General features: G+C 37.5%; 2 pseudogenes; one reads left to right on the forward strand and one right to left on the reverse strand.

Annotated features, from left to right (window-relative positions):
• Nucleotides 1-22646, forward strand: part of LOC140628637 (elongation factor 1-alpha 1 pseudogene) — a 278649-nt pseudogene that overhangs the window by 119385 nt on the left and 136618 nt on the right.
• Nucleotides 1-22646, reverse strand: part of LOC140628414 (large ribosomal subunit protein eL13 pseudogene) — a 118288-nt pseudogene that overhangs the window by 1194 nt on the left and 94448 nt on the right.

Here is a 22646-nt window from a genome sequence, read left to right on the forward strand (position 1 = left end):
CCACCCAGGCATCCCTATATATGTATTTTTATATAAAATGCGCATATATGCGAACATTTTAAAAAGCAATATATTCACAACGATGTTCAGTGTTATAGTATACATGCTTTTCAATGTGAAATTCTGTCAGCATATTTATATCCGTATTTACATTTATATGAAAGAAAGCATTAATGAAAAATTAGAGCTGCATGTAAAGGATGTGCATGTATCTATCTAAAAGTTTTCTTAGAGTACACATCTGGGTGACTGAATTTTAGAGACCACAGTTTTAACCTTCATTTATTGAATTGTGTTTTTCTTAGCAGTTTTTAAAAATAATTTTAAGATAAAAAATTTGGTGTAAATTTTGCGAAGTGTAAAAGAAACCCTAATGTTCTGAGAAATGGGTATTTAGTGTCTGTTCCAATATTAGTTTTAGAACATATACATGGCATTATATTAATGATCAGGTAAGGCAAGTCTCAAGATAAGATTATTGAGTGGTGGCATTATAGGCATTTGATGTCCTGTGTATGAATGAAACTAGATTAAGTGCGAACCTAATTAATATTCTTAAGTAATGAGTCAATCAAGTAGTTCTTTGCAAATATTTATTGTCTAAAATCCAGGTCTTGCAAATGTTTCACAATAATTTCAAACTACCAAAGAATTAGAAGTGAAAATTTTGAATCTAAAACGTGAGGACTTCATAAATCTTAAATCCAATTTAAATGAAAATTTATTATAGTTTATTACATGAATACAAAACTGTGTATGTGTGTTGAAAGATTGGAGGTAAATGTGTGAAAGGTTATCAGTGCTCAATACAATATTTTATGACAAGTACTTTTACTTATGGTTTTTTTCTGAATCCTTTGCGCAAGCACTATGTTTTGGTTACATATGAGAAAACACAACAAAACTGATCCCTAACAATTAATGGCATGCACATACGTAATAATAATAATTTAAAAATCACAGGAAGCCTTTGAAAGTCCTAATCACATGCATTGGAATATGGTTGTGTTCCATTGTTAAATGATGAAACTATGAGCAAAATAATGCCCCTTCTGACTGGAATTTATATATGTTCCAGTATATTTGTCACTCCAAGTGGAACATTGTATGGAAATCAGTATGGAAATCAGATTTGCGAGTGCTCTGGACCCTGCTCTTGGGGTTCTAGCCAAATGGTTCCCTCCCACCACACAGGCAAGGCCAGGTGCTCTTGCAGAAAATGGAGGAGGACTTTCAGGGAACCTGGCACTGAGATAAGTCAGGAGCCACGTGGCCTGGTGCGGGAGATTTGCTCTTCTCCAGGCCCTTATTCCCATCATTTTCTTTACTCCCTTAGCCCTGGATCCCTAGGAATTAACCAACTGAAGCAAATAACATGGGAAAATGTTGGGGATCAAAGCTGAGTGAAGAGCAGACCTACAAAGCCTTGGTAGAATGGAAATGAAATTCTTGAAAACATGGTTGATGAGGGTAGGTGGTTTAGGTCTCTGATTTTTGAGGTAAACTAGGAGCTAAAGTTTATCTTTTCTAGTAGCTTTCCCCCAAACTGGGCAAATGGCTAGACAACTTTGTTTCCTGACTCCTTTGTTGCTTGGTGGGTTGTTTTTTTTTTAATGGGGGGGAGGGGGTGGTTCCCAGGGAGGTGGGTTAATTGGCTTTTCCAGGGCAATACCGCCCCCAAGAGGAAGTAGTTTGACAAAACCCAGTGGTGTTAGAACTGTGGGGACTAGCAGTTAAGAAAGGTTTGGCCTTTTAAGAGGTTGAGTGGACTCTGGCCTTGAGCTGGGCCCCCTCCTTGTCAAATCTGAAGCCACTGGATTCTAGTTGTCCTTGAGGCTGTTCTTGGTGAAGGGCAGCCAAGGGGGATTTGGAGACATTTGCGAAAACATGCCTCAATAGTCAGGAACCCAATGAAGGTGTAAGGTGCCCTCTGACCTTATTGCTGTGCTTGAGCTAAGCAGATAGCTGACAAATCCTGCAGACAAATCCTGCATCGGATAAGTAAACTACCTGTTTGGAGTTAATAGTTTGGCTTGCTCGTATGTTAGACTGGGGAAGCTAGATGTGGGAAGACAACACTCCCTATCTGAAGTTAGAATTGTGGGTGACGTGAGGTAGCCCTAAGCCCTGGAATTCCCCAAACTCAAGAATTCCGTGTTTACGTATTTTGGTTTACATAAAGAGAATATTTGGCCAGGGGATAGAAGCCTAAAGCACCTTTCTGAGTCCCAGGAATTCAAACATGACACCATGACCAGTAACAGGAGATTATAACTATTGCCAAGCCAAAGTACAGCTCCCTATTGATACTCATTTCAGATCAAAAGCTGTTTCCACATGAAAAGTTAAAAAAAAAAAGCAAACCCAGTAAGAAAGGTTGCAAAGAAAAAAGCAGGCACTTCCTAGAAAATAAAGGCATGCAACGCAGAAGTCTTTTAGCAGAGATTTTCAAACTCACCAGCACCACATTAAATTGCAGTTCGACATGATCTCCCATAATACCTTTCATTCTTCATCATAACCCTGAGCAAGCCACTGAAAATGAAGCCATTATCACCCAGTTTGTGTAATGATTTATAGAATTGGACAGGTTCCTACCAGGTGAGAAGGATTGTCAATTGGATCAACTCTTTGGAAGTCATTTGGCTGACATCAGTTAATCTTTCAGATGGGAATATCCTTTGTCCAGAGACTTGTCTCTTAAAAGTGACCACATAACCACATTTCCACAGGAAAGCAGATAGCTGGGGCCAAGGAAGATCACTGAGGTTTCCTTTGCAAGAGTGGATAGCAGGGAGAGGCAAAAAGTCCATTTACTGTGTGCAGTTAGTCTTTGTAAGCCCTTGGAATGTTTGAAATCCATTCTCTGAGTCTTTATCAGGAGAGATGTCCATAACTTTGATTCCAGGAAGGTAAAGCAGTGTTGGCACTTTGAGATCAAATCATCCAAGGTTTCTAATACAAGGTAAATGAAATGGAAAAATAAAGTCTGTCTTTCTCTGCTTATTACATACATGATTAATTCAAGTTGAAAACAAACACATAAGGATTCAAAAAAGTGATTAAGCACAAGGGAAGTATCTGGAAAGCATACAAACAGCTAACACTTTCTAACTTTCTAGAGTGATGTTTCCATTGGCTTGATTCAAGTTTTAATTTTATACTTGCCTACAATCTCAAAATGTCAAAAGTGGGAAAAGCTTGCATTTGAAAATTAAAAAAAATCAAGCAACCAACTTTATACCAATATGCAGTTAAGAAAAGAGGATATCAAAAGATCTATTTTTCTTTTTTTTAAGATTTTATTTATTTATTCATGAGAGACAAAGAGAGAGAGAGAGGCAGAGACGCAGAGGGAGGAGCAGGCTCCATGCAGGGAGCCCGATGTGGGACTGGATCCTGAGATTCCAGGAACACGCTCTGGGCCAAAGGCAGGCGCTAAACCACTGAGCCACCCGGGCATCCCTATTTTTCTTTTAAAAACATGCAGGGTCTGTGTCCCTGCAAGATTTAAAGGCCTCAGACTTAATTGTTATACAGATGGAATGGTATTTACAAAATCTGCTTAACAAAAGATACAAATTTATTTTTTTAAAGATTTTATTTATTTATTCATGAGAGACACAGAGAGGCAGAGACATAGACAGAAGGAGAAGCAGGTTCCCTCTGGGGAGCCTGATGTAGGACTTGATACCAGGATGCCAGGATCACGACCTGAGCCAAAGGCCACCCAGGGTCCCCGAAAATACCAATTTCTGAAGCATTTTGATCCATATGCAGAGGCTTATGTGATATAATACTTGAGAAAACAATAATAGAAGGAAGCAACTTAAACTGCAAGGGTATTCCATATGTATCATGAAGTCCAGCAAATCCTGACAGCCTGCACACATGTGCCCACACATACTAATTATGTACTAAATATAACATAAAGTAGCAGAATGGGATAGATCCAATATCAGTGGCATATTTACTGAGTTTCTGTGATTTAGAGTATCATTTTTTTACTGTTTTCTATTTGCTCAATTTACTGATTATTTTCCAGATGCACATTATTCCCATAATTTGATCAACAATGAAGGAATACTATGTGACTTAAGCATAAAATCAGGTTGTTCATGAATAGTAAATGCTCTTGGCAAGTACCCACTGTCCAATGTTGAGTTAAAAATTCATGCCACCAAATTCCATGTACATACAGTGTGAAGAGGATGGTTTTGAAGACATAGAAACATTTAGAGTTTGTGTGTGTATATGCATGCGTGTGTGCATAGCATCGTGCTGAGGAATATGGGGATATAATGATGTAGACTAAATCTATTTAGCTCTCATGAATAATTGTATATCACTTATAATATTTAAACCAACATATTCATCAAGCTGCTTATTAATAGTGGTTTCCTAGGGAGAGAGGGATCCGGGATAAAGTGTTTCCATTTGTTCTTGACCCTCTGTGTTCTAAGAGATTTTTCAAGAAGCCGATAATATATTTGTAATTTGAGAACCAATCTAGAACAAATATGTACAGAGGTTACTGATGTAAACTTACTTTGTTGGCTATTTGAGACTTAATGTGTTTATATCTCTAACTGTTCACAGAAAACAAGATTCAGGACACCCTGTTTTGAAAACCCTTGTCTGCTTGAGTGAGCATTACTTGTGACTTCACTGTACTTTACACATGGCTAATGTAGCTGGCAATTTTGTAAGCAGGAATGCTTAATTCTAAAGAAATGAAAAAAGATGAGAGGTGATATTAGAAATGGGAAGTATTCTAAGGAATATTTAATGATATTTGCGAAGAACTCAAACTATAGTTGGTGAAAAAAGTATGTTTGAACACTTGAAGTGCAAGGGAACTGGGATTTTAGATTAAAAAAAATAACACAGGAAGGATGTGAGAGTTTGGCAAAAACAGTTTATAGGTGCCATTTATTTTTTTTAAAGATTTTATTTATTCATGAGAGACACACACAGAGAGAGGCAGAGACACAAGCAGAGAGAGAGGCAAGCTCCATGCAGGGAGCCTGATGTGGGACTCCATCCATCCCGGGACTCCACAACCATGCCCTGGGCCGAAGGCAGGCACTCACTAAACTGCTGAGCTATCCAGGGATCCCCTATAGATGCCATTTATTTTGGCTGTATAATTTCTCAAAATCTTGACAGATTGCCAACAGCAGGTGTCACTCATTTAATTCCTTGAGAGACCTCTTTCTAGAATAAAATGTAAGGAAATTTGAAAATAGGGAAAATATATATTGATATGGGGTCATGCAATTCATATAGGCTATGCAGGAGATTTTGTGCAAAACTACCCTATTATAAGTCAAATTATAATTAAGGAGAAATGTGTGTTTATGTGTCTATGCAAATGGGGCAATAAAAAGCAATTTTCATAATTTATTTCCTAAAGTCTTGCAAATTTTATATAATATTCTCAAAATGCCCAGGAATCAGGAAGAAAAATTTCTTATGCAAACCATAATGTATTAACATCCAAAATTTAATATCAATTTATTGTTGTGTGTGAATATAAATATAGAACTCTGTGTATTGAGAGGAGTGGAAAGACATCATCCAAAAGGTTATCAGTGGTCATAGAAAGTTTTATGGCAGTGCTTTACTCTTGATCAGCATTTCCTTGTTTTTGAATCCTTGGCAAGCATGTCTTAGTTACTGATGAAAATGATTTTCAGATTGATCTCTAAGAGATAAATGGTAACACACATGCACCCTCAATAAAGTCATAGAAGTGCAACTGAAGGCCACTTAGTGACATGGGCAGGTGCTTGTGTTTCAATGTCATATGGGGGCATGAGACAAAATTCTGAGTAACCAAAATTCTGAGTAATATATATATATATATATATATATATATATATTATATATATATTCTGCCATGTGGGACAGTAGATGGCAGGTAGTGATGAAAGCTATGTGGGCCCCTTCTCTGAAGGCCCCAGTCAAATGGCTGCCAACCATTTAATGCATGCCTATATCTTTACCTAGAAAATGTAGAATTCCTTAAGAGCAGAATTGAGCCAGGCAAGGAAACATGGATTGATACCTAGAGATGCACTCCTGGTTGAATTTCCAGCATTTTCTTTTTCTGTTTAGGCCTGGATCCTTGAAAATTGCCCCCAGAACTAGACAACTAGACAACGAAAAAATGATGTAGATGTGATGTTGAGTGAACAGGAACAAAATTTTGAAAACTAAGCCTGGTAGAATCCGAATTCTTTAAAAGAGAAGAGGCTTGATAAGAGTGGGTAGTTTTGGGCGTCAGTTTGATTTCAGGTGAAAACCAAAGCAGTGATTCCTTCGATAGCTCAGTTGGTAGAGCGGAGGACTGTAGTGAAAACCAAAGAAAAGGTGCCTCATTGAGAGCAGGTTTGCTTAAACTGGGCAAGATACTAAGGCAGCTATTTTCTGGTGCCTTTGCTGCTTAGGAGTGTTTTTTCAGACAGAATGTGTGGGTGAAGAGGGCCTGGAGGAAGGCAGCAGAATATTTGGTGGCAAAGCTGGTGCACTACTGCCGTCCTGAGGAAATTGTTATACTATATGTTGGCAAATAGAACTCCAATAAAAAAAAATACAAAAAAAGAATAAATAAAGTAAAAAAGAAACCTAGGAGTATTTAAATTCTTTTTTTTTTTTAAAGATTTTATTTATTTGTTCATGAGAGACACAGAGAGGCAGAGGGAGAAGCAGGCTCCATACAGGGAGCCCGACATGGGACTCGATCCCAGGTCTCCAGGATCACACCCCAGGCTGCAGGTGGCACTAAACCGCTGCGCCACCGGGGATGCCCGAGTATTTAAATTCTTAAAAACAAAACAAAACACCTATGCCATTATTGCTTTGTTTTCGTGAGGACTTTCGGTTTCTAGAGGTTAGTTCAGTGGAGAGGCTGAGCAGGCCCTGGCACCAAATTGGACCTCTGTAGTTTCTCTGAGTTCTTCCAGGGGCTCTTGCCAAAGGCCTATAACCGTATGATAAAGGTGAGGTCCAGGAATAGGAGCTGGTCATTGGGAAGGCCGACCTGAACCGTGGTTGCCAGGAAGTCTCAGCAGTGGAAGTCGTGGGGCGGGGCTTTGCTTTCCTCTGAGTGTCAGTGAGATTAGACGTGCCTGGGAGCTTCCTGCACGTCACCTTGACGTTTGTCTCTTCTCCCTGCCCTTCAGATGGTGAGGCAAGCCTGTTCATGGTGTTCTGGAGCCTTAGAATTGGAGCTCCCTGTACTAGCGGCATCACAATGTACAAAACAGTGTTATTTGAAGTAGATGTGTTTGCTGGGGTATCTCAGATAGAAGAGTCTGGAATCTACTACTTGGGCAAGGGGGACAAATGGAGAAGCATTAGAAGCCATCCGGCCAAGCCATAGAAGACCCCAAACATCTGCTAGGGGATCAGAGGCATGCATATAGGAGGAAAAAACACAAGGAAGGCTAGAAGGAATTCTCTGAGCCCAGAGGCAGCAAAGGCAAATGCTTGCATCTGGTTTCTCAAATCTCAAAGGCCTGACAGCAGCACTCTGCAGTCATCTCAGTTGTCTTGCTGGGCTTGCATCTGGTTTCTCAAATCTCAAAGGCCTGACAGCAGCACTCTGCACTCATCTCAGTTGTCTTGCTGGGCTTGGGGAGAGGGAGGACTTACAAACTTGGTCGTTTCAGAGGATGCTGATGTCGTTGAAGCCTCACTATTCTCCTCATACTTAACACTTGTTCTTCTCTGTTATTGTTTCCTAAGTTCCAGACGAAGATGGCCTAATAAACTTGACAAGAGTGTTTGGGTGTTGAATACTGTCAGACCCATACTTCTTGCTCCCAACATAGTGATGGATGTCTAGAATTTCTTGGGATTCTGCCCTAATTGAAGACCACATTGGTGTTCTCCTTTCCTTACTCTGCATTTGACCTTTTAGAGTAGTTGAAGGTGATTTTGTCTTGGGCTTAGCTTAGGTGGCAGCTTCCTGTGACTGAAATTAATAATTTCTATTCCTGCTGCGTTTAAACCAATGGCAAATGGGTAAAGAAATAAAGAGACAATTTACCAAAGAAGAAATCCAACTGTTCATAAGAGAAAAGACACTCAGATTTACTAGTGTTCAGGAAGCTGCAAGAGTCAGCAAAAAAAAAAAAAGAGCAAACATTGTATATCATTTATTTATAAACATACGTAACAGGCTGGTATATATTTATTTAGCTGTGCATACATATCTATGTTACACACATATTATGTGTATATGAATACTAAGTTATATATAATTTCTTACTATATACAGGTATGTATATATACATGTATATATGTATGTAAGTACACAATTAAATAAATTCTGTTAAGTCTCTTCCCCGAGACCTAGAGCAAAGTCTGGAATTGGCAGGAACTAGATATGTATTTTCTGAATTGGATATATGATTGCCTACACATATTGAGAGATCTAGAAAGAAAAACATCAGTGTGCAAATAGTAGTTACCATACTATCATATACTGCTTAGGAATGGGTGATCATGACCCTTTTTAATTTTTATTATTTTGGTTACATTTTTTAGAAATGTACTTTTAAAAAAATTAAGTAACATTTATTTCAATATATTTGAGAATAAAATCCCAGGTTATTAAATATCATCAGTAATAAGAGTCATTTTTAAAAATGCCTATCTACTTTATCTATTTCTCTTATAGGTGTTTTAATAGTCTTAAAAATTAAATTTTGCATTAAAAATTGTCTTCTGAAGACTAATGACACTGTGAGAAGTTATTGATGTCAAGAGAGTGTGAAATTGAAATTCAAGCTTGTTCCACATAAAATAATACACATCTAACCTACCCATACAGATAATATGTAAGAAAAGAACAAAGCAAAACAAAAGCTATCAATGCCTATATTGAGATGATAGGATGGTACATGTTCTTTAAGTGCTTCCTGGTAATAACTTATTTTTATGGTGCCTATATTACATATGCAATTTAGGCCAAATGTAAAGCAATTTCCAAAATAAAGGGACAAAAGTATTATTAAGCTTACAAAGGGTATTACATTACATGAGAAAGTACTCATGATATAATAGACACAACCAAGTTAAGATTTCTAGGTGATGTGGCAAGTCAAACACGGGCATCTAAGTTTTTTTCCTGATTCCCCTCCGAAGTGGAGGCAAAGAGATTTTTCTAAAAGGTATTAAACTCAGTACAGAAAAAGTAAGAGACAACATCAGAAATATTTAGAAGCTGAAAGCAGATGGAAAATGATAAATGATTAGTAGACAAGAGATAAATTAATCCTGATACAGTAGAAACAAAAGTAGAGAACTAACCAGATTTAAACCAAGCCAGACTTTCCCTGTGTTTAAATCATACCTCAACAAACCTGACAGTGCCTCTTCCAAAGAAGGAGGAGGAGGAAAAGGAAGAAGATGAAGAAGAGTAAGAGTAAGAAGGAGGATAGAGGCCAATTGTGACATAAAATGAGAAGATCAGAGTGCCTGCCTACCTAAAGAAAATACAAGTGCTAAAAAAGCTAAAATAAGGATTCTTTGGACTGAGGACCAGCAGACATAGTGGCATGCTAGGTCACTTTACTGGACACAGGATAAGTAAGTAAAGTTGTGCATACTAGATACTAATAAACACAGTCCTCTTCTCCATTTGGTTTCTTTATTTTTTTTAAAGGTTTACTATATTTTTTAAACTTTTTTTTAATTTTTATTTACTTATGATAGTCACAGAGAGAGAGAGAGAGAGAGAGAGAGAGAGAGAGGCAGAGACACAAGCAGAGGGAGAAGCAGGCTCCATGCACCGGGAGCCCGACGGGAGCCCGACGTGGGATTCGATCCAGGTCTCCAGGATCGCACCCTGGGCCAAAGGCAGGCGCTAAACCACTGCGCCACCCAGGGATCCCTCCATTTGGTTTCTAGAACACAAGCAACAAAGATTTCCCCACCAGAGGGAAGAATTGTCAAAGCCTTCTCTGGGGAATTAAAGTTCCAAGCTAGATCACTCTACAGTGAAATCCAGAAGCACTGTATAATCAATTTCTAAACAGCATTTAAATCAATCCAGGATTAAGTAGAAAACTGAAGACTCTCCGGTATCCAAAAGGAGCCATAACAAGAAAGATACAGACCAAAACATAGAACTATGTTGGAGAAGACCAACTTAAAGAGAGAAGAGAACTTCAAAAATTAATTATTATCCATATGATCAGACAGGCCAGAGATAATACTGCAACTGTGATAGCAGAAAAGGAAACAATGAGAAAGATAAAGTTAAAATGGAAAGGAACACTACAAGTAAAAATGACATTGGAGAAATACAAAACTCACCAAAGATGTTGGAAAAAGACTTGTAAATACCAAAAATGAGAAAGAAAAAAATACCTAAGAAAATTAGAGTATATCTGTAAATGTCATTGATTCTCTCAGTAATAGAAGTTCCCAGAAATTTCACAGGAATGTGGAATATGGTATCCCACATTGAAAGGGGCCACCAGGTTGACAGCACCCTGGATGAAAAGAGGAAGACATTTTGGGCAATTTCAGAACCTTGGTAACAGAAGGAAGATCATAGAACTAGCATACAAATATGAAGAATCAGAATGACTTTGAAATTCTGAACATTAACATTGGAATCTAGAAAGTAGTGGAACAATGCCTTAAATTCTGAAAAAATATTATTTCCAACTTAGAATTTTATACACAGAAAAGCTTGCACTGAAATGTAAGGGTAAAGATACTCTCAAATATGCAAGGTCTTTAAAGTATACTTGCCACGTAGTTTTTTTTTTTTTTTAATGCTGTAGCTTGTGCCTAAAAAAGAGTTTACAGATATTAGAAGAAAATGATAGGTTTTATGAAACCAGAGATCCAGTAGAGGAGAAATGAGAAGGGAATCGTCAGAATATTGATGAAAGAAGTATCAAAATGACAATTAAGCAAGCATCAGACAAAGGGGAAACTAGAACACATTGGAGGTGATCAGAAAATTGAGGTAAATTTTGCCAAGAAAATCAAATTGATAGAAATCTTAATATTTAAGACAGCTTGTATACTTTCGTATAATACATAACAAATTTGTTATGATCATTATGAATGAGTAAAATAGGATTTTGAATGACATCTGTTTTCATCAGAATAAATATGAAGTAAATGGATATTTATATTTTAAATTTTTAAGTAGGCTTCACACCCAACATGGGGCTCAAACTCACAAACATGACATCAAGAGCCACAGACTCTACCATCTGAGCCAGCCAAGTACCCCATAGATATTTCTTAAATAACCATGATAAATTGATGAAACTAATTAATGGAGTTATTTGTTCAAGGTTTGAAATACAAACCCTGAAAATAGGAAAAGATTTTGGCAAGATGTTAAACAATATGTAAACAAAAAATTATATAAAAATATATATTAAATAGAAACCCATTTTATGAATAAAAGCTTCAGGTCATATTTACAAGGAAAAGAGCCATGGGATTTTTAAAATTCAGGTTATTATGTATGAAAAGTAGAATTGTGACAAATTTATTAATTCCTTATTCATAATATCTTAGTTTTAATTTTTTTTTAGATTTTATTTATTTATTCATCACACACACACACACACACACACACAGACAGGGACACAGACAGGGAGAATCAGGCTCCTTGCAGGAACGCTGATGTGGGACTTGATCCCGGGACCAGGATCACACTCTGAGTCAAAGGCAGATGTTTAACTGCTGATGAGCCACCCAGGCATCCCAGTTTTGAATATTTTAGAGTAGCCTGTATCTTCTGTATATATGTGGGGAAATAAAGCTATTCTTATAGTAAAACATTAAGAAATTGGAAATTATATAAGGATATGGATTCATGTAAAATAATGTGTTAAAGATATAGGACAAAATTAGATTCAGTATGATACAACACATATTTTTTAAAAAGTCACACATAGACAAACAAACATATCCACCAAAAGAGTGCATTTCTGTTGACAGAATTAATTGCTGAATTAAAAAATATGCCAATGTGTAAAAACACATTACTAAACAAATATGTATGAAAAAAATTTAAATGTATATAAAATCTAGTAGTTCCACTTGAAAAGTAGACATTGGAAACAACATGAAAATTCAAAATATAGACATGAATGCAGCTGAAATCTTACAGTCTACTATTATGTTCTGAAAATAAATTAGAAACAGGAATAATCTTTTATCTATTCTAAGATGGAGAAACAGAAATTAGCTCCTGCTTGGGGCGCCTGGGTGGCTCCATTGGTTAAGCATCCAATTCTTGATTTCAGCTCAGGTCATGATACCAGAGGTCCTGAGATTGAGCCCTGTGTCAGAGTCTGCTTGAGATTCTTTTCTCCCTTTCTCTCTGCCCCTCCCTTGGCTCAAGCTTATACTCTCCCTTCCTCAATAAATAAGTAAATAAAATCTTAAAAAAAAAAGAAATTAGTTCCTGCTATAGAAGTGATAGAAACATGGGAAAAATAATCAGTACACACATTTTTTTTTCAGTAAAAAAATAAATGTAAAGGTACATTTGGTACCCCATGTAGGATGTGTCACAAATCAATTAAAAGTTACATAGGCCTGAGCACCTGGGTGGCTCAGGGGTTGAGTGTCTGTCTTTGGCTCAAGTCGTGATCCCAGAGTCCTGGGATTGAGTCCTACATTGGGCTGCCTGTGGGGAGCCTGCTTCTCCCTCTGCCTATGTCTCTACCTCTCTTTCTATGTCTCTAATGAATAGATAAATAAAATCTTAAAAAAAAAAGAGTTACATAGGACTTAAGAACAGAATCTCTAACTGAGCCAAACAATAGCCCTCCACTAAGCTTAAAAGACCTAAGATTCCTTGGGCAGTTAAGAAATCATATAAAAGACCTGAAGAACAAGTGACTGGAGATGGCCTCCTCTATGCATGGAATTCCAGCATTTTCTTCCATTTAATCCTGATACCCCGAGAATTCTCCCTAGAGGACAATTTGATAATTGGGAAAATGCTAGAGAACTAATGTTGTTGAGTAAAGAAGAGCAGAATCCAAGATCTGGTGGAAAGGTAACACCTGGTAAAAGAAGATATCTGATGATAATGAGTGGTTTAGGCTTCAGTTTGATTGTAGATGGATATTGAAAGCTAATTCCAGTTGTGCGAGCAGGTATCCTCAAACTGGGCAATATATAAGGCAGGTCTGCTTTATAGTACCTTTGTCTTTTGTTAGCGTTTTTTGAGACTGGATGGGAGGGAGAAGAGGGCGGGCTGGTTGAGGTTTCTGGAGCTCTACTGCCATCGTGAGGAAATTGTTTGTTGAATTCCCAAGTCATGAGTTTTTCCTCTCAGGAAGACCCAGAAATTGAAGGATGTTGGGCCCTTGGGGTGGTTGAGCATCCCGTGGCGCCAAGCATTGCATCCTCGCCTTCATTTCTGAGGCCTTTCAGGATACTGGCCAAAGGTGTGATATAAGACCTGGCTAGTGAGGCGCCAGGACTGAACAGACAGCTACCAGGAAGTCCAGGCACAAGAAGTTGTGGGGAGGAGCTTTGGTGTCTATCCAGTGTAGGCAGGATTATAGGAAGTGACTTACAGCTAAGTGCAGGGCTTATGATCATTTGCCTCCTTTCCCTGTCCCTAGGACATGAGGCAGACAGTCTGGGATAAAGCACTCCAGCACACTGAGGCCTTGGCCCCATTTGGCACTCATTTCAGCTCAGAGGGGAAATAATCTCACTTACATGTCATCAACTGTTACAAAATCAAAAGCCAAAGGAAAAGCATCTAGCAGGAAAGGGGAAAAGAATGGAGCATGACTTCCCAGGAAAAAAATGCCATGAAACAGAAGTCTATTGGCATAGATTCTAAATTCACCAGTACCCAAGTAATTTTTCCAATTTTAGAAGTTCTCAAGTACCTCCTTCCCACTGATATATCCTGAGCAAACTGCTGAAAATGAAGCCATTAATGTTACCCAGTTTCTGTGATCATTTGTAGAAACAGACAAGCTCATTTGTGTGGGAAGCACTGTACGTTGGTTTAACTTGTTGAGGGATTATTTCTATGCCCAGTTAACCTTTCACATGAACATACCCGTTGTCCAGAGACTGCCTTTCAAAAATGATCATACAGACACATTCCCATAGGAGACATGCAAACATTCAAATGAAATAGATTTGGAAAACAGAGTGGAAGAAAGATCAAAATATCAATGCTTGTTTCTATGGTTTGCTCAGCCTTTCTCCAAGGGTTGTATATTGAGATCATCTCAGATACAGAAGAGCAAGTGGTGCTAAAAGAAGCAAGGGTTCAGGGATCCTGATGTGCTCAACTCCCCAGAGGAGGATATCTTGTCAAGTCTATAAGGAATCTTCATCAGTTAAAGGCTAAGAAGAAGACACAATGATACTTGCCGACCTGAATAAATGGTTAAGCCCCAAGTTGCAAGGGTCTCATTGTCCTTAGGGGAAAAGCAGTGGTGAAAGGAACCATGTCTGTCCTCTGTGAGAAATGAGGTGAGGAGGACCCTCTAAGTGGGTAGGCCCTCACACTGAGCCCTAGGAAAAAGCTGCAAAGCCATACATCCTGGGTGCAGAAAATACCTTAAGGCTTTCTTCTCCATTTGTAGTTTGCATGTTGTGTATTGACACTAACATGAATTGGAGGGTAACCAGTTCATTCCTATTGATGTTCTGGAGTTTATTGGCTTGGCATGGCAGAGTGGCATGCACTCCTGCTCAGAGTATCCTTGCTTCAGACAATGGGGGCACTAGACTTCTGTGTGTCCCCAAGAATTCCAAATTGCAGACTGGCTGTTGTTACATATCACATAGAATGAGATTACTATCCCCCATCCCAAATCTGACTGTGTTGATACAGAGAGGGCCCAGGCCTCCAAGTACAGGCACACCTTGTGCCAGCCCAACTGCCTCATTTTCTAGGGGGCAGGGACAGGAGACAAATGCCCAAAGACAAATGCTCTATGCAGTTTCTTTTAGTCCTGCACACAGTGGGAGGAAACTAAGGCCCTGCCACAGTCCTTGCCCCTCACTCAGCACCTTTTCTACTAACATTCTTCCTTTTTCCAGAGCTTCTAGAAAGCCTCAGTGTCAAGTAAAAGATGCCCACATTGATCACAATCAGTTCAGCCTTTGGATTAGACAGACCTTTCTTAACTGGCAGATCTCAACAAAAATTCACACTAACAGCTTTGGCTTTTGTAAAAGTACTTCCTTGTGATGGCAGTATGGCTCCAGAAGAGCCAACCAGCCCTGCCCCCAGGTCCTCTTCTCCCGCCCATCCAGTCTGAAAAAAATGCCACCTAGCGACAAAGGCAGCAGCAAATATGGCTGCCTTGTATCAAAGCCAATTTGAGGAAACTGCTCTGTGTTGCACTTTTGCTTTTGGTTTCTATTTGAAATAAAAATGCACCAAGCTCCAGCTGTCCTGTCAGGATGGTCCTGGCACTTAACACCCTGGGATTCTGAGCCTGTGCCATCGCCAGTTCCAGCTATCCCACCAGGGTGGCCTGGTACAGAGTGCCTGGGGCCCCCATCCCACACCTGCCACAGCTTCAGCCAGATAGTTTAATTGCCAGCCCATGCAGTATACATGGACGTTATTAAATAAGGCCATTCCTTCAAGACTGAGAGATAGTTGGTTCATTAGTTTATAGAAACTCAGAAGGTGAAACAAAGTGAGCCAAGAATATGCTCCAAACAAGACAATAAGACAAAACTTCTGAAAAAGAACTAAATGAAACAGAGATAAGCAATCTACTTGATAAAGAGTTCAAAGTAATGGTCATAAAGATGCTCACCAGAAATTACAAGAATGGATGAACTCAGTGAAAACTTCAACAAAGAGATACAAAAAGAACTAATCAGAGTTGAAATAAAATAATTGAAGTAAAAAAAATGCTAGAGGAAATCAAAAGCAGATTAGAGGATGCAGAACAGCAGTCTGGGATTCTGAGTGATGGAAAACACTCAAGCTGAACAGTAAATAATTAATGAGTAAAAAAGATGAGGATAGGCTAGGTTAAGGGACCTCTGGGACAATATCGAGTATACTAACAATAGCATTATATGGGGTCCCAGAAAGGGTAGAGAGACAACATGGTGGTAGAAGACTTATTTGAATAAATAATAGCTGAAAATACCTTAACTAGAAGAAAGTAACAGACATCCAGATCTAGAAAGCACAAAGAGCCCCAAATAAGAGGAACCCAAGGAGACCAACAAGACACATACCAAGTAAAATGTCCACAGTTGATGATAGAGAATCTGAAAAGCAGCAAGAGAAATGCAGCTAGTTACATACAAGGGACCCCCACCCTCCATAAGGCTATCAGATTATTTTTCAGCAGAAATCTTGCAGACTCAAAGGAACTATTCAAAGTACTTAAAGGAAAAGTCCTACAACCAAGGATATCCTATCCTGCAATGATATCATTCAGATTTGAAGAAGATATAGATAGAGTGTTCCAGACAAACAACAGTAAAAAATGATTGTTAACCATGAAACTGGCTTTACAGGAAATGTTAAAGGGTATTTAAGGATAAAAGTAAAGGCCATAATGAAGAGGCAATTCTGGAAGGAAAAAATTTCCCTGGTACAAATAGATACGTAGTAAAGGTAGTAAGTAGGTCAATCATTTATAAATTAATATGAAGGATTTAAAAAATAGTAGAATCATTTATATTTTTTAAAAGATTGATTTATTTGCATTAGAGAGTGAGAAAAGAGAGCCTGAGTAGAGGAAGAAGGAGAGGGAGAGGAGAGAGAATCTCAAGCAGATTCCTTGCTAAGTGGGGAGTCTGAAGTGTGGCTTGATCCCCCGACCATGAGATCATGTCCTGAGTCAAAATCAAGAGTCAGATGCTTAAGCAACTGAGCAACCTAGGCACCCCAAATCAATTATATCGTAAAATTAGTTAAGGTATTCACAAAATAAGATGTAAAATAAAATGAAAGGGGGAGTAAAATGATAATGCTTTTAAAATATGTTCAAACTTAAATGAACATAAACTTAATATAGACCGCTATATACATAGAATGTTATATATATGGACTTCATGGTAACCACAAACCAAAATCCTATGATGGATACACAAAAAATAGAGAGAAGGTAATCCAAGCATAGCCCTAAAAGTCATCAATCACAAGGGAAGAGAGCCAGAGAAGAAAGGAACAGAGAAGAACTACAAAACAATGAAAAGCAATTAAAACGTCAGCAAGTACATACCAATCAATTACTTTAAATGTAAATGGCCTACATGATCCAATCAAAAGACATGGAGTGAGGGCATGGGTAGAAAAAAACAGACCCATCTAAATGTTGCCTACAAGAAACTCACTTTAGACATACAAGAATACAGACTGAAGATGAAAAGGTGGAAGAGGTTGTGAGAATTGATGCAAAGAAAAAAAAAGCTGGAGTAGCAATACATATAATTATGCAAAATAGACTTTAAGACAAAGACTGTAACAAGACAAAGGCGTTACATAATGATATAGGGATCAATTCAACCAGAGGACATGATGTAAATACCTATACACCCAAAATAGGAGCACCTAAATATATAAAGCAAATCTTTACAGACCTAAAGGGAGAAATTGGGAGTAATACAATAATAGAAGAGGACTTTAGCACCACAGTTACATCAATGGATAGATCATCTAGATAGAAAATCAATAAGGAAAGAATGGCTTTGCATTACACATTAAACCACATGGTCTTTTTTTTTAATTTTTTTAATTTATTTATGATAGTCACACACAGAGAGAGAGAGAGGCAGAGACACAGGCAGAGGAAGAAGCAGGCTCCATGTACTGGGAGCCCGATGCGGGATTCGATCCCGGGTCTCCAGGATCGCGCCCCGGGCCAAAGGCAGGCACTAAACCACTGCGCCACCCAGGGATCCCAAACCACATGGTCTTAACAAAAATATACTTAACATTCCATTCCAAAACAGCAGAACACACACTTTTCAAGTGCACACAGAACATTTTCCAGGATCACTTCTTAGGCCACAAAACAAGTCTCAATAAGTTTAAGAAGAATGAAATAATATCAAGTATCTTTTCCAACCACAATGGTATGAATCTAGAAGTCAATTGCAAGAAAAAAAGAAACAAACACATGGAGGCTAAACAGCATAGTGATAAACAACCAAAGGGTCAATGAAGAAATCAAAGACAAAACCAGAAAATGCCTAGAGACAAATGAAAAATGAAACACAATGGTTAAAAATCATGGGGATGCAGCAAAGCAGTTCTAAGAGGGAAGTTTATACAATGTAGTCCTACCTTATAAAACAAGAACAATCTAAAATACACAATCTAAACTTATACCTAAAGGAACTAGAGAAAGAAAACATAACGCCCAAAATTAGTAGGAAGAATAATAATAAAGATCAGAGTGGAAATAAATGAAATGGGGATCCCTGGGTGGCGCAGCGGTTTGGCGCCTGCCTTTGGCCCAGGGCGCGATCCTGGAGACCCGGGATCGAATCCCACGTCAGGCTCCCGGTGCATGGAGCCTGCTTCTCCCTCTGCCTGTGTCTCTGCCTCTCTCTCTCTCTCTCTCTCTGTGTGTGTGTGTGACTATCATAAATAAATAAAAAAAATTTAAAAAAAAAAAAAAAAAAAAAGAAATAAATGAAATGGAGGTAAAAAAAAAAACTTTAGAGGTGGTTCTTTGAAAGGATAAACAAAATTGAAACTGAAAAGCTTTTAGCCAGACTCAAGTAAAGGAGAGGACTCAGGGATCCCTGGGTGGCGCAGTGGTTTGGCGCCTGCCTTTGGCCCAGGGCGCGATCCTGGAGACCCGGGATCGAATCCCACGTCGGGCTCCCGGTGCATGGAGCCTGCTTCTCCCTCTGCCTGTGTCTCTGCCTCTCTCTCTCTCTCTGTGACTATCATAAATAAATAAAAATTAAAAAAAAAATTTAAAAAAAGGAGAGGACTCAAATAAGTAAAATCAGAAATGAAAGAGTAGAAACTAAAACCAACAGTACAGAAATTCAAGGATTATAATGAAAACTTATACTACAGAAAATGAACTGGACATCCTGGAAGAAATGGATAGATTCATATTAATTTATACTCTTACAAGACTGAGTCAGAAAGATATAGAATATCTGAACACACCAATTACCAGTAATAAAATAGAGTCAGTAGTTTGAAAAATCCCAACAAACAAAAGACCAGAACCAGATGGCTTTACACAATCCAGATGGCTTGACCAAAAATTTAAAGAAAAGTTAACACCTATCCTTCTCAAACTATTCCAAAAAATAGAACAGGGATGAATTGTTCAATTTTTTTTTTATGAGGCCAACATTACCATAAGAAAACCAGATAAAAACACTATGAAAAAAGAACATTACAGGCCAATTTCCTTGATGAGCATAGATTTTAAAATGTTAAACAAAAATAAATAAATAAATAAAATAAAATAAAATGTTAAACAAAATATTATCCAACAGATTTCAACAGTACATTAAAAGGATCATTTACCATAATCAAGGGGGATTCATTCCAGGGATTCAATGATCTGTTGAACCAGTTCAATATCTGCAAATCAAAAAATGTAATACACCAAATTAACAAAGTGAAGGATAAAAGTTAAATGATCATCTCAATTGAAGAAAAAATATTTAAGAAAATTCATCTGTTCACAGCAAAAACTCAACAAGTGGATTTGGAAGGAACATATTTAAAAATAATAAGGGAGGTAGATGACAGGCTCACAGCCAACATCATACTCCTTGGTGAAAAGGTGAGAGAATTTCCTCTAAGATCAGGAACAAGATGTGGTTGTCTACTCTTATTTTATTCAACATAGTACTGGAAGTTCTAGCTGCAGCATTCGACAAGAAAAAGAAATAAAAGGCACCTAGATTGGTTAGGAAAAAGTAAAATTGTTATGATCTGCAGATGAGATGATACTGTACATAGAACAACCTAAAGACTACCAAAAAACTATTCAAACTCGTAAATGAATTCAGTCAAGTTCCAGGATGCAAAATTAATATATGGAAATCTGTTGTGTTTCTATAAACAATAACAAGATTGCAGAGAAAGAAATTAAGAAAACAATTGCAAAAAAGAAGAAAAAGAAAACAATTGCATATATAATTGCATCAAAAAGAATAAAATGACTAAAAATGAACTTAATCAAAGAGGTAAAAGACCTGTACTCTGAAAAAATAGAAGACAATGATGAAGAAATTGAAGATGACACAAATTAATGGAAACATATACCATGTTCATGGATTGAAGAATTAATACTGCTAAAATGTCCATACTACTCATAGTAATCTACAGATTCAGTGCAATCTCTCTGAAATACCAAGTAGTGTTTATCATGGAACTAGAACAAATAATCTTAAAATCCATATGGAGCCACAAAGACCCTGAAAAAGCCAAAGCTATTTTTAAAGAAGAATAAAGCTGGAAATGTCACAATCCTAGATAGATAGATAGATAGATAGATAGATAGATAGATAGATAGATAGAAATAGAGATATATATCATAGTATATGTCAGCAATAAAAAACAACAAAATTTTGCCATTTATGACAAAATCGATTGACTTAAAGTTTATTATGCTAAGTGAAATAAGTGACAGAAAAAGACAAATACCATGTTTTCACTTATAAGTGGAATCTAAAAAACAAAACAAATGAACAAAAGAAAATTGAAATAGACTCATTCATACATAGAGCAAACTGGTGGTTGCCAGTTGGGAGAAAGGTGGGGGTTTGGGTGAAATTCGTGAAGGGGATTAACTTCCAGTTATTTTTTAATAGAAACATTGACCACATCTGTAAAAGTTCCTAATCATGTTTTTATATATACCTAAATACATTGATACGTTTAAATTTAAATATATGCATACCTGTTTATAATAATTGTTTATTTTTTTGCAAATATTTTTCATTTATAGCTTTTTTGTATTTTATGAGCATTTCGTAGTATACTTCTATATCACAAAGTATGATTTAAAAATATGACCAAAACTTTTTTCTATTTAGTAAATATAACTATTTTTTTGTATGGAATATTTAGTTAATATGAAATTCTGATAAGTGCACACAGAGTGATCTAAAATATTACTGTAATCTGTATTTTTTCTTTGTAACTTTATAATAATGTATGTTGTAATTATTTTTCTTGCTCACTTCTTAATTTTTCTACACTTCTTCTCTATGCTTCACATGGTTGACCTATACTGATTCCATAATCTGACTGCATTATTATAGTCTGCCTTAGAGGTTTCTGGTAGGATTTCAAGGATAGGTTGAAGTATTTATTTAATCAGATAGGTGGGTTTGGCTTCATGAGTTTATCAAGTATCACCACTGATTTTTGCAGTATCCAGTAGGAGTAATGGAAATATTTGGTAAATAGCCAAAATGAATACCATAATAGTATAAGGGAGGAAAAAATGTTTTCCCTCTTGTTTCTGGCTGCGACACCCTTGTCATAAAAAAGAAAGAGTAACAGGAGAGAAACAAAAGTTTTAATAATGTATATACCACCTACATGTATGGGAGAGAACCAGAAAAATTGACTTAACTCCTGGAAAAGGCCAAAGCCATTAAATACACTTTCAACTAATTATAAAAGGTGTTGGGGGTGGGGAGTCTGTTATGGTTACCAGGAAAAGCACAGTAAACAGGGACATGGTTGTTATGTAGATTTAAGCCTTTGTCTTGTCCATTAAGAAGAGTTTTTAGAGGTTGAGTCAGACTCCTCTTACTGGTATAGCAATAAAGACACCCTTGCAAGTGGTGATTTTCCTTTTAAATATAAATGTGTCTGAAAAATCAGAGAGACTGACAAAACATGAGACTCCTAGCTCTGGGAAAGGAACAAGGGGTAGTGGAAGGGGAGGTGGATGGAGGGATGGGGTGACTGGGAGATGGGCACTGAAGGGGGCACTTGACAGGATGAGCACTAGGTGTTATATTACATGTTGGCAGGTCGAACTCCAATCAACAAAATATTCAAAAAATAAATTTAGACAATCTTTATCTACTATTTAAAAAATGTAAATGTGTCTTACAAAAGGATAACTTCAACTTGTTTTTTTTTAAAGATTTTATTTATTCATGTGAGACACAGAGAGAGAGGCAGAGACACAGGCAGAAGGAGAAGCAGGCTCCATGCAGGGAGCCCAATGTGGGACTCGATCCCAGGACTCCAGGATCAGGCCCTGGGCTGAAGGCAGCGCTAAACCACTGAGCTACCCAGGATCCCGCCACCCAGGGATCCCTCAACTTGGTTTTTAGAATTTCTCTTCCTGTCTGCTTTTAAGAAAGATAAAAAATTATCCTTATGCCATGGCATATTTTGGGGTGTCAAGTTATGCTCATTTTCAATAGTTACTGAAAAATTCAGAAATAATATCAATTCACATGCAACCATATATGCAATTAAGCAATGTCAGTGTTTTTCTGACTCTTGAAAAATTGGGATGTATGAATGTGACTCCATTCCTCCCACTCCCGATTCCAATTTCTTGGTTTTTCTTTGAGCACTTGAGGCTGAGAGAACACAAGAAAACCAGGAAAAGTTGGGAGGATTCCTCAGAATGCCTCAGAAGTGGGCTTACAGCTTGCCTACCTAGTGCTTAATAGTGTGAGGT

Source organism: Canis lupus, chromosome X (assembly GCF_048164855.1).
Source record: "Canis lupus baileyi chromosome X, mCanLup2.hap1, whole genome shotgun sequence".
NCBI lineage: Eukaryota > Metazoa > Chordata > Mammalia > Carnivora > Canidae > Canis > Canis lupus.